At 39.3% G+C, this 10,820-nt stretch overlaps 1 non-coding gene across 1 annotated transcript; it reads right to left on the bottom strand.

Moving 5' to 3' along the window:
- Window positions 1–3,381: 3,381 nt before the first annotated feature.
- Window positions 3,382–3,488, bottom strand: LOC141650741 (small nucleolar RNA R71). The gene has a single exon (XR_012546758.1). It is a non-coding gene; the product is annotated as a small nucleolar RNA R71 (small nucleolar RNA).
- Window positions 3,489–10,820: the final 7,332 nt, after the last annotated feature.

Genomic DNA, 10,820 nt, shown 5'->3' on the forward strand with positions numbered 1-10,820 from the left:
TCTTATTATTTCTATCCTTAAAATCTTAGAATAACTAAAAGATAATTTTATCAATTATTCTCCTTTTATCTTTCCTTCAATCTTAAGATATGATAAGATTTTTCCATAACAAAAATATCCTTATCATATATAACCATATCAAGCTAAATATAAAAGATATGTTAAGATAATCCTAGAGAATAAAATCTCAACAATAATCAACTTATATTATTAAGCTTACACGAAAACCACACGGCTCATAAGCCTTGTTTTTCATGAAAACCCTAGTTTGACAATAGGTTAGATTTAGGGTTAAAGAGTGGATAGTATTAGAAACCCTAATTAGTAATATGACTCAATTCATAAGTTGATTCAACATAATTACTAATTATAAGCGTGAAATAAAACCACACTCAATATGAATATAGGCTTCCTTGTAAAATAAATACTTTTTGCTAAAACATTTAAAAGAACCCAAAACATTTTTCAAAAACAATTTGAAAATATTTTAGTCGTGTATTGTACAAACTTGACATCTCAATGTTATAGTAGAATAGATTTAACATTGAGCTCTTATATAAGCAATGTTATAACTGTGAGGCTATAACTTTACTAATCTAAGAAGTGCATTCTCACGTCACCATTACGAGATAATCACCTACGCTATTCTAATCTTCTTAGGAGATCTTCGAATGTAGGCTTCTTCGTTATTCAAGCTTGATCAATGTTTAAATGAGCTTCACCTTCTCATGAATGCTTGAATAATTCTTCAATATCTTGTAATATCTTGATCCTTGATTGAGGGCTTGATCATAATATGTTCTTGTATACTTTTATCACAATTCTTTAATGCTTGCAAATAATAAGTCTAATCTAGAAGGACTAAACAAACAATTAAGCGCAACGAGTATATAGAATATAAGGCATCCTTGACATCATCAAAACATAAACATATATATCTGATGTGACCATAATTAGCGCATATTTAGTCCCCGAATTAGCCTTGTTCCCATGCTTTTTAGTGCATATTTGGGTCATTTATTGTCTTTAGTTCTTTGTTTTGCATATTCTTTGAGGCTTTGTGTCCTTGGTAGGAAAGGAGTGCAAACCTTGCATTTTCATGGCAAAATGAGACTAAATTGATTGAATTCAATGACCAAGCATCAAGGAGAGACAAGATTAGAAGGCCTTTGTACATATTATAGTAGTTGGGCAATGACGCGAAAGGATCCTTGTATCCCCGAGGAAATCCCCAAAGATTTTATGAAGGAAAGGAAGAAAAGGAGAAAGAAGTGAAGCTGTCCAGCAATCCGTGCGGATTGACTGGAAGACGCCCGTCCTCCACCTCCACAATCCGGCCGTCTTCTCCCAAAGACGCCCGGGCAGCAAGCCCAGAAGACGCCCGGGCAGAGACTCACAAATCCGGCCGTCCCGAGCCTAAGACGCACGGATTCCAGTCCAACACAAATCCGTTTCTTCAAGCTTCAATGAAAGACGCCCTTCCTTCGAAAAATACCGGCGTTTCCCTGCTCAAATCTCAAAAGTGTAATTACTAGTTTAACCCTTAGTTAACCCTAATGCATACACCTAATTTCCACTATAAATACCCCATTAGTCTAATTAGAAGAGCATGTTCTTCTTATCAATTCTTAGGGTAGTTAATATCAATCAAATCTCTCTTTAGTTTTGTAATCAACAATTAATCAAGTTTTAATACAAGTTTTATTTCCTTAATCTCTCTTTTGTTCATCCTTTATTTTGGGTAATTGAAGATTATTTGGGTTATTATTAGGAGATTGACAACCTCTCAATCAAGCATCAAGTACTTCTTTTATTCTTGCTTTATTATTGGAATCATTAGTAGGTATAATCCTCTTAATCCCTTTTTAATTATTGTTAATTACTTTCATTTATTCATCATGTTTTACTTTGTTGGTATGATTGACAACCTTGCTAGCATGATCAACATGATAATGAGTGAGTAGTCACCTAGCTAGGGTTAATGGGTAATTAGGGGAAACCAACATGGGGAATGATTCATGCTTAAATTAATATGCTTTCATGGTTTATTTGCTTGCTTGTTTTGATCTCAACTCATGCACATGTTATGTTTGATGAAATGCGAGCCTATGAATCCTTGCATGTTTTACCCATCACCTATCTTTTCAATGAGACTTGTAAGACATAAACCAACTCGAGTCTCATTAGACCATGCATGTTGTTGAGTAGGGAAGATTAAGTCGACTTGTAGGTGTTGTACAATCTAATCGATTCGGCTCCGGGACCCAAACTTTCCTAGGATTGTAAGATATAACCCAACTCAATCCATCACAACAATAATTGCTTGCTTATAATTTGAGAACATGTTTGTATGATCAATTCCCATGATTCCCCTATGACCCCATGACACCCTAGTGCTTTTTATCAATTGTTTACAACCCTTTTAATTCATCTTGCTTGTTTACTTTCATTGCTATTTAGTTTAGTGACCTTCTACATCAACCCAATTGTGACACCCCTAAGACACCACTAGTCTCAATAGAAATCTCATCTCAATTCCCGTCCCTTGGGATCCGACCTTTACTTGCCTCTTTACTAATTGTAGAGTCGTTTGTGAAGTTATAAAATGTGTTTTAGTCTAGGTGCTCCTAACGACAAGTTACCGAAAAGATTTAGTCCCGACCAAAAAATGGCGCCGTTGCCGGGGACGGTGTTATCTTGATTTAGATTTCCTTATATTGTTATTAGTTGTGTCTTTCTTTGCCTTGAGGAAGTAAAACTCCTCAAGGTTTGTTCTAATTGTTTTCGAGTTGTTTGATATTTTGCATGTCTAGAAGGTCACAAGGTGATTTGTTACCTTTTGATCGTGAAATTGAAAGAACTTTGACAACCAATAGAAGACTTGCTAGGAGGAATTTGAGAGGTATTAGTGAGGTTGTAGATATTCAACCAACTATTGAGTTCATCAATCCTTTTGCAAGAGAATGTGAGGAGAACCCAACACAAAATACCACACAAAATCAACCCACAATGCCTAAGTTTTCATCACATTCCGTACCCACCGAGGAGAACCTACCCAACGGTACTCCCACACCACAACATCTAACCGGAAATTTTATTGCCAAATCCGCCTTTATCCAATTAGTCGAAAGGAGCCAATTTGGGGGGATGCCTAGTGAAGACCCTCATTCTCATATGGAAACCTTTTGTGACTATTGTGATGCGATTTCTCAAACCGGTGTAACTCAAGACCAAATTCGATGGGTCTTTTTTCCTTTTTCTCTAATTGGCACCGCGAAACAATGGTTGAAGGGCCTTGATAAGGCCACTCTCGGAATTGATTCTTGGAAGAAATTGGCTCTAGCTTTCTACAAAAAATTCTACCCACCGGAAAAGTCTAACATGCTAAGAGCTCAAATTACGGGTTTTAAGCAAAGGGATGAAGAATCTTTGTATGAAGCTTGGGAGCGGTTCAAGAGAATTTGTCGCTCATGTCCTCGTCATGGACTTAGCGAGTGGTTCTTGGTACAACAATTTTGGAACGGTTTATATGAAGATTCAAGGAACATTCTCAACATGGGATCAAATGGAATGTTCACCGAAGTTGATGACAATCAAACATGGAACAAAATTGAGGAAATGGCGGTCCATAACTCACAATATAGTAGACCTCGCAAGGCTACTAGAGGAGGAAAGCATGAAGTGGACTCCGTTACTTAATTGGGTGCTCAACTTAGTGCTCACATTGACACAATCAATTTGAAGTTTGAAAAAGCTATGGCTAGACTTGAAGAAGCCTCAAAATCACCAAAGCATCATGTTAATGCCATGACGGCATCTTCATCAATCCCAAGTGGGATATGTGAGAATTGTGGAACTTTGGGACATGACCAAAGTGAATGTAGGGGAACAAATGAACAAGTGAATGCTTTCCAAGCATACAAGAGTGGTACCCCTTATTCCAACTATTACAATGAAAACACCAAATTCCATCCAAATCTCTCATACAAAAGCCAAAATGTTCAAAACCCTCAAACAACATACACCCCACCTCCCATGAGAAACCAAAATCAAAGACCCTTTTACAACCAAAACCAAGGTTACCAAAATCAAAATCCATACAATCACCAAAATGACCAAGGTTTTGATGTTCAAAAAGCGGTCCTCCAAATGCAAAAGAATCAACAAGAATTTTTCACTCAAATGCAAAAAGATAGTCAAGCAAAGGAAACCACCATCAACAACATCCTAGCACACACCAAGATGTTGGAAACCCAATTAACTCAACTAGCATCTTCAAGCTCACAAAGACAAAAGGGGCAATTACCACCTCAAAGTAATCCCCCAAGACATGAAACGGTTAGTGCCATTCACTTGAGAAGTGGTACAAGGTATGAAGCACCGAAGAAGCAAGTTGAGGATGAAGTTGTGGAAGCTAGTGATAAGGAAGAAATTGTGCAAAACTCCAAGGATGGAGAACCATCAAAAGAAGAAATTTCAAAGAAAAATGAAGACAAGGTCAAGGAGAAGGAGCCCATTGTGATTAGACTTCCTTTTCCAAGTCGTCAAGCCAAGCCCAAATTTGATGACTAACTTGGAAAGTTTATGGAAATTGTGAAGAATTTGGAAGTCTCGATTCCTTTCACGGAATTAATCAATCACGTGCCGGCCTATGCAAAATACATGAAAGACATCCTCACAAAGAAGAAGTCGATCCGGAAGCTTGAGACTATCGCCTTCACTAAGGTGAGTAGTGCAATACTTCAAGGGAGTTCACCTCCAAAACTAAAGGATCCGGGAAGCTTCTCAATACCGTGTACCATTGGCGACACCACGATCAACAAAGCCTTATGTGATCTGGGGGCTAGTGTGAGTGTTATGCCGTACTCGGTGAGTAAAATGTTGGGGATGAGAGAGCTTAAATGCACCAATATCACACTCCAAATGGCCGATAGATCGACGAAGACACCATTAGGGATATGGGAAGATGTTCCCGTACGAATTGGGAACTTTTTCATCCCGGTGGACTTTGTCATTGTTGATATGGAAGAAGACTCTAACATTCCAATCATCCTAGGAAGACTATGAGAAACATGGTGAGATCACTCTAGAAGTGGGAGATGAAAGCATAACTTTTAATCTTGACAAGACTATGAGAGCTCCCCGTTTACATGAACCGTGTTTCATGATTGATCATTATAGCCGGAAGGATGATAGGAAGAAGTCGGAACTCCAATGGAAGAAGAAAATTGAAGATGCTCCATTCAAAGAGCAAGTGAATTGTGACAAAGAGAGCTTGCAAAGCTCACCAAAGTCAAGCAATGAAGAAGATGGCCTTATTGGCCAAGAAAAGAAAATGGGAGACTTGTCTCCATCAAATCAAGAGATTTTTAATGATCAACTTAATGAAGTTTGTGGTCTTTGGGACGACGAATTCGAAAGGAATTTTAATCCCTACATTGGCAATGCTATTGATCAAGACCGATAACAAGGGCCAAGGTCTATTGAAGATCTTTATCACGATAATGAACAAGCTTTTGATTACTTTTTCAAGGTGTTGAGCAACATCAACAACACCTTAGACATGCCCCCTTGACATCTCATCAAGAATGAGAGTTTGGTGGAGTCCTCCCTAAACCACCATTTGTAAATATTTCTAACTCCCTAACTCGCATTTCAATTCTTGTATTGCATTTTTGTTATTTTTGGATTTTTATACTTTGATCAAGATAATTGTCGTGTTTGAGAGAAGTGAGGGAGGGACTAATGATTTCAATTGATGTGTAGTGCTTTAGCTTAGTGTGGGGATAACAATTGCCTAGGCTATCCATGCCTTAGTAGTTCCCCCACAATAAAGAACACGAGATTTTGAAGAATGGAAGAATGACAAGGGATATGCACAGTACACGGATGGAACTGAATCCGGGTAAAAGGGGTAGAATCCGAGCGGATTCAAGAGAATCCGCTCGTCTTCAAGCAATCCGGGCATATTGGGCAGAAGACTCCCGTCCTTCATGAGCTGAACTTTTGAAATTTTGTGACTGTCAGCAAATCCGGGCGTCCTGCATTGGAATCCGCCCGTCTTCAAAAAGTCGCCCGTCTTCACTGAAAGACGCCCATCTTTTTGGCTGAGGAAAACAAGAAAAATCCCTGTAAAGGAATCCGCCCGTCTTCTCTGAAAGACGCCCGTCCCGCATTTTCAAATCCGCCCGTCTTTGTTCAAATCCGCCCGTCTTTAGGCGAGAATTTTGAAACCCAGAACAAGCAGAATCCGGGCGTCCCAAAGGAAAGCCGCCCGTCTTCCCCCTGCATTTCAAATTTTTCGGGTTTATTATAAACCCCCTCCCACATTCATTTCTTCATTTCTTCATTCATAACACTACTCATAAACCCCATAACTCCAAAACCCTCATCCTTTCCATCACAAAAACAAGATTCCTCAACAACATTCACCAAAATCAAATCAAAACATCCTTTTTAACAACAAATCAATCACTCCTCTTTCAATAAAAATCAAAACCAAGCATAAAATCTTCAACCTTTGAGTCGATTTTTGAATTCATAAAGGCAAAGCCTTTCATCTTTAAATCGATTTGGGTGCACTAGAAATTGAAGATTTTTCACTCTTTTCTTGGTTTATTCATCAATGGCAAGGACTAAGGGAGCAACAAAAGCAACAAAGGCAAATGCACCAAAGGCAAAGACACTTTCATCAAGGCAAAAGAGTCTTCAAGCAAAGAAAGCATTGGCTATGGTGGTAGCTAGCCCAAACTTGGAAGTGCAACAACAACAACCTCCCATGGGAGCAACAACATCTACTACTCCGGAAATTGATCAACTTTCGAACTATCCGGAGGTAATTTTTATTTCCAAATCCCATAGGGACACTTTTGCCAAGTATGCTAGAAAAGCATTTTTATCCACCAAGTTTATTTGTGAAGATGCCTTAGATAATTTGGGTGTCCTTGAGCAAACTAGAGCCTTCTTTAAAGCCATGGGGTTGGAAAAATTGTTTGAGTCAAAAGAATTGACATACCCCTCCCTTACCTTAGAATTTTTGAGTTCTTTGAAAGTTAACAAGGTTGAGACTATGGAAAACATCGAGTTCCGCCTAGCTAATGTTAGTAGGCGCATCTCCTTTAAGGAAATGGGTGAAGCTTTGGGTCTTAGTGATTCACCGAGTTATTTCAAGAATGTTGGAAAATATGACCCCGCTGCTCTTTGGAAGGCGATTTCCGGAAGGAAATTTGAGAGCTTTCATGCTAGTCGCGCTCTATTAGTCCACCATCCGGGCATTAGAGTATGGCACAAGGTCATAGGAAACACCATCATTGCAAGAAAAGACACCAACCATTTCACCAAACTCGATTTTGTTCTTCTTGAGTCGGCTTTGAACATTGGAAGGGAACACACCAAGCCTTTCAACTCTCTAAGGCTTTTGGTGGATAGATGGCTAAACATTGATTGTGGGAAGCAAGGCACTACCGTTATTATGAATGGCGGTCTAGTCACTATTCTAGCTAAATACTTTGATCCTAACTTCAACAAAGATAACAAGTATGTAGCAAAGAAGGGTGGTCATCTCATTGATATTGATACTATGATGAACAAGTATAAGTGGGTCTCTCATAACCCTCTTGACACCAAGTATGGATGGCTCACTAGTGAGGCTAGATCTTTTACTTTGCCTTCGAATATTTGTCGTTTAAGTGTCCACCGGACCAACTATCTACTTCTCCTATCAAAAGAGGCCGAATACATTATCCGACAACAAAAGGGTGAACTTGAAATGCCCTCCTCTTCCATTGTCACACCACCCTATCCTTTCGAGTACCAAGAGTTCAAGCCCGAAGGTGTTGAAGCAAGAAATGGTTATTTGACTCTTCTTATGCAAGAGATGCACAAGCAAGCCTTCGAGGACCGGAAAGATGCTTACTTAGCTTAATATCCACCCCTCCTACACTTAGCTAAGCAAGGACTACTTGATCCTTCATGTCCTTTGCCTAGTTGGGCGGATAAGGAAGTCTTCTTTCCGAGTGCATCTAGGGTTGCTTCGGGTGATAATGAGGTTGTCGGTAATGAAGAGGTTGATGATAACATTGATGAAGAAGCTAGTAAAGAAGGAGAAGAGGATGATGAGCAAGGTGAAGAAGCAAGTGAAGAGGGAAGTGGCAATGAGACCACTTCTAGTGAGGAAAATGATGATAGTTATGATATGATGGAAGATTAGCAAGCTTTGGAGGCTCCTACCCTCTCGAGGTTTGTTTTACTTCTCTCTTTGTTTTAATTATTTATCTTGATCATTGTTGGAGTAGTCCTAGCACCATAGAGGACTCACACCTCGGCCCCATTGAGGTGTTCTCATTTTATTGTTCCCACCTTTCAAAATCCAAAATGACAAAAATTAGTTTCATGCATTGCATAGTGTGTGCATGAACTACACCCAACCTTAGGACATTAGCAATAATGTCTAACTTGGTTTGGGGAAGCACATGCATACACAACGGGAGGTAATCTAAATTATCCTCTCCGTCATAAACAAAAACCATGCATCATGTAGTGTAGATTAGTGTAGCTTGCACTTAGTGTAGAAATCATGCATCATGTTTGCATAATTTCCCATCATTTTGGCCATTGAGGACAATGCCCATATTAGTGTGGGGATGGGGAATTCTAACTTAACTTTTATTCAAAAATCCAAAAAAAATTGAAAAATTTCGAAAAATCATAAAAATTTGAAAATTGAAAAACCAAAAATAAGTTCTTTTCCTTTGTAGTGTAGTCTTGTATATATTATTGTATATATTGTATTTGTTCTATCCTTGTTCACATTGATCGACTACGCCACATCCGAGACATGAGGATATTGAAGACCGCACGGTATGATCTTTCCAATCTCCTTTTTCCTCTTTATGTTAATGACTATGTGGCTTTATTTTGATTGATGCGGTATAACAATGTGAATTTAGGACTTGCATTTAATTTATATGTCATATTAGTTGGTAGAATCACTTGCACTAGGATGTATATAATAGTTGCATCATGGCATATAGTTGCAAGGGTTTGCATGTGAGTCACCTATCCAACCCCGTGATGCGATGTGGACTTGGTTAACTTGTCTAGGTGACCTTGATTGACCTTGTGGTAAGGCAACTCAAAAATACTTTCTATCAATAAGTTTGAAGTGCTCATTTCGAAAATTTTGTTATGTGGAAGTAATTTATTGCTAAGGAAACCTCAATTGTTATGAAATGTTGAAATATTGATAAATTTAGTTGTTTTGATGGAGGCGTACCACTTCGATGTGCTTTGGAGAGGGATCCATTGAATTGGGCCCCCACACGGTTGTGAATTCAACCGCCCAGAGACAGAGTGACTATCACCCCGAAAAGCTATTGTCTAGAGGTTAACCGGTTGCCTAATAAGCGATTGGCGAAAGCAAATGACACTAGCCCGGAAGGGACAAACCCCATCTTAAATTTTTGAAATGTGAAAGTTAAATGAGGTCAATTTTTGAATACTAGTCATATTCACCCTTTGTTTATAACGATTTGAGCATTTCATTCCCAAAAAGCCTTTTTGTCAAGCCACTTTGTCGAGCTTGGGACGATCCATGACCTTTACTTTTGTAGAGAATTCGAGACTTGTCATGTCATATGCTACTAGCATCATAGGGATCATCATTCTATAACCATCCGATCGCCCTTGACGAAAGCATTCGGAAATTGAGGACGAAAGTAGTCTAGTTTAACACCATTTGGAGGTGATTTAGTGACATCCTCTTAGCCTTAGTAATTTGTTGAACTAGTATTTGTGAAGGATTATATGCTCTTAAATTTGTTCTCCTTTAGTGCCTCCGCCACTTGATGAGGAAGTGGCTATTCCTTTTGTAGATGCATCCATTATTTGATTTTGTGTGCTTAATGTTTGGATGTGTCGCCATTTTGGCAAGACCCACCTTGCCTTGCAAGAAGGCATCCTACCTCATGGTTGTCTTGTTGTGAGTTGAAGGGGCGGAGTGAGACCCGCTAATTGTCTCATATCGGCTATGTTATTAGGTTAGTTTAAATAATGGTCCTAGTCTTTATCACCTCTTTACTCGGGATGAGCAAAGGTTCGGTTTGGGGATATTTGATGTGACCATAATTAGCGCATATTTAGTCCCCGAATTAGCCTTGTTCCCATTCTTTTTAGTGCATATTTGGGTCATTTATTGTCTTTAGTTCTTTGTTTTGCATATTCTTTGAGGCTTTGTGTCCTTGGTAGGAAAGGAGTGCAAACCTTGCATTTTCATGGCAAAATGAGACTAAATTGATTGAATTCAATGACCAAGCATCAAGGAGAGACAAGATTAGAAGGCCTTTGTACATATTATAGTAGTTGGGCAATGACGCGAAAGGATCCTTGCATCCCCGAGGAAATCTCCAAGGATTTTATGAACGAAAGGAAGAAAAGAAGAAAGAAGTGAAGCTGTCTAGCAATCCGTGCGGATTGACTGGAAGACGCCCGGCCTCCACCTCCACAATCCGGCCGTCTTCTCCCAAAGACGCCCGGGCAGCAAGCCCAGAAGACGCCCGGATTCCCTTGAAGACGCCCGGGCAGAGACTCACAAATCCGGCCGTCCCGAGCCTAAGACGCACGGATTCCAGTCCAGCACAAATCCGTTTCTTCAAGCTTCAATGAAAGACGCCCTTCCTTCGAAAAATACCGGCGTTTCCCTGCTCAAATCTCAAAAGTGTAATTACTAGTTTAACCCTTAGTTAACCCTAATGCATCCACCTAATTTCCACTATAAATACCCCATTAGTCTAATTAGAAGAGCATGTTCTTCTTATCAATTC

The sequence above is a fragment of the Silene latifolia genome, chromosome 3, assembly GCF_048544455.1.
Source record: "Silene latifolia isolate original U9 population chromosome 3, ASM4854445v1, whole genome shotgun sequence".
NCBI lineage: Eukaryota > Viridiplantae > Streptophyta > Magnoliopsida > Caryophyllales > Caryophyllaceae > Silene > Silene latifolia.